The sequence below is a fragment of the Dendropsophus ebraccatus genome, chromosome 15 (assembly GCF_027789765.1).
Source record: "Dendropsophus ebraccatus isolate aDenEbr1 chromosome 15, aDenEbr1.pat, whole genome shotgun sequence".
NCBI lineage: Eukaryota > Metazoa > Chordata > Amphibia > Anura > Hylidae > Dendropsophus > Dendropsophus ebraccatus.
In genome coordinates, this window is record NC_091468.1 from 25395233 (window position 1) to 25402808 (window position 7576).

At 43.3% G+C, this 7576-nt stretch overlaps 1 long non-coding RNA gene across 1 annotated transcript; it reads right to left on the reverse strand.

The window, feature by feature from the left end:
- Nucleotides 1-254: 254 nt before the first annotated feature.
- LOC138774374 (uncharacterized) lies at nucleotides 255-5480 on the reverse strand. Its single transcript, XR_011360297.1, has 3 exons — nucleotides 5210-5480; nucleotides 3872-4071; nucleotides 255-736 (listed from the first exon to the last, which is right to left on the reverse strand). It is a non-coding gene; the product is annotated as an uncharacterized lncRNA (long non-coding RNA).
- Between the last annotated feature and the right edge of the window lie 2096 nt (nucleotides 5481-7576).

Below are 7576 nucleotides of genomic sequence, written 5' to 3' on the forward strand. Positions count from 1 at the left end.
TATATACAAGAATATAACTGCTTTAATACTGCTCCTATATACAAGAATATAACTGCTATAATACTGCTCCTATATACAAGAATATAACTACTATAATACTGCTCCTATGTACAAGAATATAACTACTATAATACAGCTCCTATATACAAGAATATAACTACTATAATACTGCTCCTATGTACAAGAATATAACTACTATAATACAGCTCCTATGTACAAGAATATAACTACTATAATACTGCTCCTATGTACAAGAATATAACTACTATAATACTGCCTCCTATTTTTCAGTTTTATTTGTTGCAAATAAAATTACACAATGTAAATGATCTTTTATTCGGCTGCCATCTTGCAGTAGGTATTCTTCCACAGTCACATGGGTCTCATGAATGCCACGGCCTTTATCTAGATGGATTCATCTGTCAGTCAGTGATGGAGTATTCGCCCCTTTGTCTTGCAGATCTCTGTCTATTATTCTGTTACCTTGTGATGGTTTCATTTCTCTAATTCTTTCTAACAAATATATATTTCTCAGCCCATTCATCTGGAAGCAGCGGCTGCTCAGGATAATTCATCTACCGGCGCCTTTCATAATCTGTCACATTAGTTGTAGATTTCACACTCGGAGAAGAGATGCATCTTACACGTCCTATTCAGCTTTCTTATAGAAGCTTCTATCACCACACTGCATAAAATAGCTGCTAATGCCGCACACATGTGCTATTATTTCTTCAATCTGCAATAAAAAGTGTGAAGAAAGGAAGAATTGTGAGTGTGTCCGCACACACCGTGCTGCTGTGTAATTGTGTTTTCAGTGTTGTAGTCAGGGAAGCTAAGGTATTTATCATAAATTATCTATCTCCTAACTATCTGCCGTATGCCGGGGTAGTTTGTGCAGGGTTGTAGCAGCTCTGTGGGTGTTGGGTCACTTGGGAATTTGTCATAGTAGAGAGTGGTGTTGGAACCCATCCCCAGACAAACAGGCACTGCCCCCAAAATTTGGGTTACCCAAGTTTAAACTGGTGTATGGGTGCAGGAAGAATAGACCAGAGTCCAGTGGTTTAAAACAGAATAATGACAGTTTACTTAAAATCTTCAGTGCAATATGATAACACTTTGGCAACTGCAACTTTAGAAGTGAGAGGAGAGTGAAGTAGAGTTTTGAGGGCCCTGTCCAAGGTAGCTGTGTACTCTGCCAGGATAATGTAGTAGATAAGAGAGGAAGAGATGATACTTGTACTCGCGTATAGATCCCTTGTTGATCTGACCGTCTTATGGCCTATAGTGTCGGGATACCCATCCTGCTAGGGTAGTATGAGGTCCCAAGTCCCTGTGTTGGGTTGAGACGACTTTCCACGGTTTCCCAGAATAGCAGTGCGGTCCAGTAGGATACGTAGACCTTAACTGCAGCTTTGTCCTACTGGGGTCAGTACCATACTCAGGTATGGTGCCATGTGTCGTGTAGAGAGTATCCCTGGCAAGGTGATCCTCAGAGGACAGCTCTCTTCCTCACTGTATATTCAGATCCACTGTATATGTTTTTGATCACGTTTTTTGATATATTTTTACATAATTATTGTTTGACACTGATTGTAATTATCTTTATTGACCCTCACATACTTACAACACAGCACTCAAAGCTCAGAATATCACTGCTTGAAAAAGACTGACATATGTCATAACGTCACACACTGGTGTGATATTAAACCACCCATTCTTTGGATGTGCTGTCACTTTGTTTTTGGATCGTATTGACAACCATGGGCCAGGTTTGGTGAAACGCGCACCCATTTGCTTATACTGAGGATCAAGGGCAAGCTATCTACCACCTGAGCAAGTGCTGCAACGGTACCACAACACCAATAGCTCCGGCATATAACACCTGGGTTATTACATATCTATTTCTCATATCTATTTCTCTCTTATCTCTCATATCTATTTCTCTCTTATCTATCTATATTATATTCAAGTAAGTAACGGCACTCCAGAGGTAAGATGCAAAAAAATGTCTATCTATAATATCTATCTATCTATCTATCTATCTATCTATCTATCTATCTATCAGTCTGTCTGTCTGTCTGTCTGTCTGTCATATCTATCTATCATCTATCTATCTATCAGTCTGTCTGTCATATCTATCTGTCATCTATCTATCTACCGCATTCCGAGAAAATAAGACATTCCCATAAAATAAGACCCCAACTAGTCTACCAACCCCAGTAAATAAGACTCCTGCTTTACTCCTATACCGAAGATGCTGGTGAGTATACCGTGGGGGGGGGGAGAAATAAGCCATCCCCGAACAAAAATTTATATAAGGCACTGTCTTATTTTCAGGGAAACATGGTATCTATCAGACATCTATTTATAATCTATATATTCCTCTATTTGACAATATTCAGGATCAATAATCAATACAGCTAAGAGCTATTCTAAATTAATTCTGAAACAAATTGCAGCCTCTTTGGGTTGTAATGTATTAGGCTATGTACACACATTGTCAGCTCCGTTTAATATGACATCCATTATTTTGGGTCTAAAATAACGGACTTTATTTAGCTGTCCGGCCTCCCCTTGTGCAATGACTGGTGTTTGTACATTATTTTAGTTTGGGATTACTAATTGAATTTTGGGTGGGTCTTAAAGGGGAACTCCAGGTAAAGGATAAAAATTAGACTTCTGCAGAAGCATTACTTACCTATGTATTCCATTTTTGAAAACTTTTGTGGGGGGGGGGGGGGGTTGTTCTGTTTTGTGTTTCTGCACTTCCTGGTTGAGCATTTTTACACAGGACTACAGGTTCCAGAATGCAATGCTTTCCCTCAGCTGTTCATCACGGTCCCCCACCCTGCCCATTCTCCGCCCAAAGCTGTTGCAGAACATCTAGGCTGTGTTCACACATTGCATTTTCATTGTGTTACTGAATTATTTGCAGTAATTTATCATTTCATTGTGGTCCCACCCACACAGCACACTGTATTCTCTACCTGTAATGCTGATATTGGAATAAAGTAAAGAACTTTTTGAATTTTTCTTTTCTTTTCATTTCCACACACATTTTATGATCAGGCATCTGCTATTTTTGAAGTTGAGCCCCCACAATAAGGCTCTGATCCTCTCTTCCGTTTAGCATCAGTTACTTGTCTTGCTGCATCATTTTTGTGAACACGCTGCAGTACTGCAATGACACTCCAACATGTGTGAACACAGCCCTAATTTCACTGCACACTTCTGCACAATCAGCGAAATCAGTGCAACACCTGCTTCTGGCTGGTCAGAGATGGTGAATCACTCAGGGGATTGGGGGATCCAGCCAAGCCTCCTGTGACATCACGCCCGGCCTCTGTTCACATCATCAGCCTGTGCTCAGCAAACACACACAATGTGAGACAGAGGCATGGAAAATTTGTCTCCTAAGGTGGGAGAGCAAAGGGAGCAGGAGACAATGTGAATTTGTACAGAGGCCATTTTTCTTCACTTCCTGGATTTCAAACAGCTACCAGTGTGGCAGAACCGCACAGATTCGGTAATACATTATATAGACACATCTATATTAATTTTAATGCACTTTTAATAGAAAACAAGTTTTCCTTATCTGGAGTTCCCCTTTAATTGAAAAGTCCATCGAATTTAATAGTAAAGACAGAGAAAGAACGGTGACAAAATGAAAACTGTGTGTGAACTACTAATGAAAAGACGTCCGAAAATAATGATCATTTTTTTTTCCATTGTAGTCAGTTAAATTGTGGCAAAAACTGACATTTTAAAAAAACAATGAAAATCGTCCGCCTTTCAATATTTTTGAAGTTGTGTGAACATAGCCTTATAATATATAATATAGTAATCGAACCAGCCTTGCACTTCAGTTTACCTGATGACGTGCTTTCCCCTTGCTGATGATGTTCTGAATACAATGCAGCAAAATGAACATCCATAGCAGAGTCAGAAGAGTCGAAGATCATCAGGGAGAATAAATCATGGAGTCAATTAAACGGACCCGAGCGATTGTTCTGGATGGGGCGAGGTGAGTATGGTCTAGCTGCAATTTGTTTTATGATTTAGTTGGGATACCTGGTGAAGGAAACAATCTCTGGTAAAAAATTACTTTGGGTATAAGTGAGGAAAGTCTCTCGAACACAGGTGTCAAACTCGTAACCTTCCAGCTGTTGCTAAATTACAATTTCTACTATAAACAGAACTCAAGAGATTACCTGGCACTATGTACAGACACGCAGCACACAGACAGACACACAGAGCACAGACACACACAGAGCACAGGCACACACAGAGCACACAGACAACACACAGACACACACAGAACACAGACACACACAGAGCGCAGGCACACACACAGAGCGCAGGCACACACACAGAGCGCAGGCACACACAGAGCACAGGCACAAACACAGAGCACAGGCACACACACACAGACAACACACACACACACACACAGCACAGACAGACACACACAGATCACCGGCACACACAGAGCACAGACGCACAGAGCACAGACACACACAGAGCACAGACACACACAGAGCACAGACAGACACACAGACAGCACACAGAGCACACAGACAACACACAGACAGCACACAGACACACACAGAGCACAGACACACACAGAGCGCAGGCACACACAGAGAGCACAGGCAGACACAGAAAGCACAGGCACACACAGAGCACAGGCACAAACACAGAGCACAGGCACACACACACAGACAACACACACACACAGAGCACCGGCACACACAGAGCACAGACGCACACAGAGCACAGACACACACACAGAGCACAGACAGACACACAGAGCACAGACAGACAGCACACAGAGCACAGGTACACACAGAGCACACAGACAACACACTGACACACAGAGCACAGACACACACAGAGCACAGACACACAGAGCACAAGCACACACAGAGCACAGGCACACACACAGACAGCACAGACAGACACAAAGCACACAGACACACAGAGCACCGACACAGAGAACAGACACACAGAGCACAGACACACACAGAACACAGACACACACACAGAGCACAGGCACACACAGACAGCGCACAGTCACAAACAGAGCACAGACAGACACATAGAGCACAGACAGACACAGAGAGCACAGACACACACACACACACACACACAGAGCACAGGCACAGACACACAGCTCACAGACAGACACACACAGAGCACAGAAACTTACTTATTATGAGGAAACTTCACTTTGTCAGCAGCTCCTGGCCTCTCTCCTCCTCCCTCCTGGTGCCGAACCATGCTCTCCCGCCCCTCCCCCTCCTCCACAGCAGAGAGGAGCAGGAAACAGGTGATGGGGAGGATTCAGGACCCCACACTGCAGTGTTAGGCAGCCAGCAGAATCACAGTGCATTTCTCCCAAATCGGCTGCCGATATCACAGCTGATTCGGGAGAACAGAGAGGCAGGAAGTGGCAAGGGAGCCCAGCAGGCCCCTTGTAGCTAGGGGGCCGGTCGCCATGGCGACCGTGGCGACCCCTATAGCTACGCCACTGTATAGCGAATCAGTCTAGGGATGTGCAGCAACAAGTGTATAGTAGCAGTAGGTTGTGCTCTGTGATAGGTGAAGGGTGAGTGTTGTGATCAGTTTTCTACATACAATTCCGATTATGCTTGGACTGTCAAAGCTTTGGTTGTCTAGGCATGATGGAAATTGTACTTCTGCAACAGCTGACGCCCCTGCGCTAGAACAGTCAGTCAGTATAGAATGGCATTCTAACTATCACATACAGAAAATGGGAGATAAAGAAAATAACTGGAGCAAATTTACTACCTGCAATCAATGTCTCCAATCTAACGACGCTGAGGGTCACTGAATGGCTTCAAGTTCAGGATAAAATGGAGGTAATTCACACCCAGCAGCTCTTCATCCATGAACTTGCTCCATTACTTCTGTGAGAGGAGACCACAACAGACCATAACGTAGAGTATTTCAGATCAGGGATCATTTTTTACACTACCACAAGCAACCCTTGCAATCAACTTCTTTAGTGAGGAACCACTGAGTGTGAATTGCTTCCATCCCGTCTTGGAGAATCTCCATACTACAGGTCTCTAGAACAGCTCTACAACAATCTCTAACTGGAGGGGGATAACTTATTTTCAGTTTTTTTCAGATAGTCTCTGATTCTCACCTGGTTCCAGACCTACGCATGGATCTCTCCTTGCACGCATGGATCTCTCCTCATGAATGCACCAACTTGATACATGAAGCTGCGCTGTACATCTTCTTATGGCAGGGCCCATCACATCTAGGCACCTTAGAGCCTGGCGATGACTTCTGCCTAGTTCCATCACTAACTTAGGCACTACTCTAGGATCTTCAACTCACTTGGGCAATGACACAGTAACGTTTTTGACAGTGAAAATATCCCACCAGACTTGGTGTTACTGGAACCCTAGCTCTTCAACTTAGCACTGCACCTCTGGAGCTTCTCTCCTGACAACCAACTCTAGACTTACATTAGTGAGATATATATTCAGCAATGGACCCAATGGTCCACCCTAGAAATGCACCAAACCTCTTTTTGAGAAAAATGTCTGCAAAAACCAGGACAGGATAACAGTAGCGAAGAATGGCAAAAGTAACATACATCTGGCACGTAGTAGTAGGGGTCTGCAGTAAGAAACTTTTTAGGTAGGTTGATGGACCGAAGTCATGGAGCAAGGTTGGTGGCCATCAAGTAAGGTTGATGGCCATGATTAGCACCATGATGGTACCAAAGATTAAGAAGAGGAGAGACATGACTGCGGACACAGAGCACAGGAGCTGGAGGAAGGAGGGGCAGGGTAACCTAGCTGACAGCTGGGAACATAGATTGTACTTCTACGGATGTCGTCCCCCCACAAACACACACACCTATACAATATGCACAATATCTACGTATAGTAACATTTATAACGTTTTGTCCTACCACTGTACACATATGACATATATCCTGAATAAGGTCTAAGACTGTTTGTGATTCATAGGCCCCTATTGGCAAGTAATCGCTCCATGTGACAGATATGTGTAATATACAGCCAATTAGTTCCTAGAAAAGGCGGCTTCTTAGCTAATCCTAATTCATGTCAGCTTGACGACATGCCAGCGCTCCCCTCCGTCAGCAAAGGAACATTCCATCCCGGATATTTAGTATGATGTATTTTTATTTCTAGGAATTTTAGCAGAACTGAATTGGCTCGTGGTGTCGGCATTGTAACGCAGCCTCCCCCTCCGTGGCACCACTTAATCTTTAAAAACACGTTCCATAAAACCTCCAGTCAGACTTTTATTTTATTGCTGTTGACGAATTATTCCATCACACTTACAACTGAGAGGCACAATGGTTCTTCGTGTCGACGTCTAGCTTCTTAGTTTCTCTGTGCTTATCCCTTTAAGACGCTGGTGACATATCAGCTCATTGACGGCCTTAACCAAATGCAAGGAGGAATGCGAGAATAAATGCTGCTAATTTTCTGCTGATTTAATCACTTAATACTGTTGGTACTTGTGACGCACCATGTGATCAGAGGGAAGAAAGCGTTAAGATGGGACA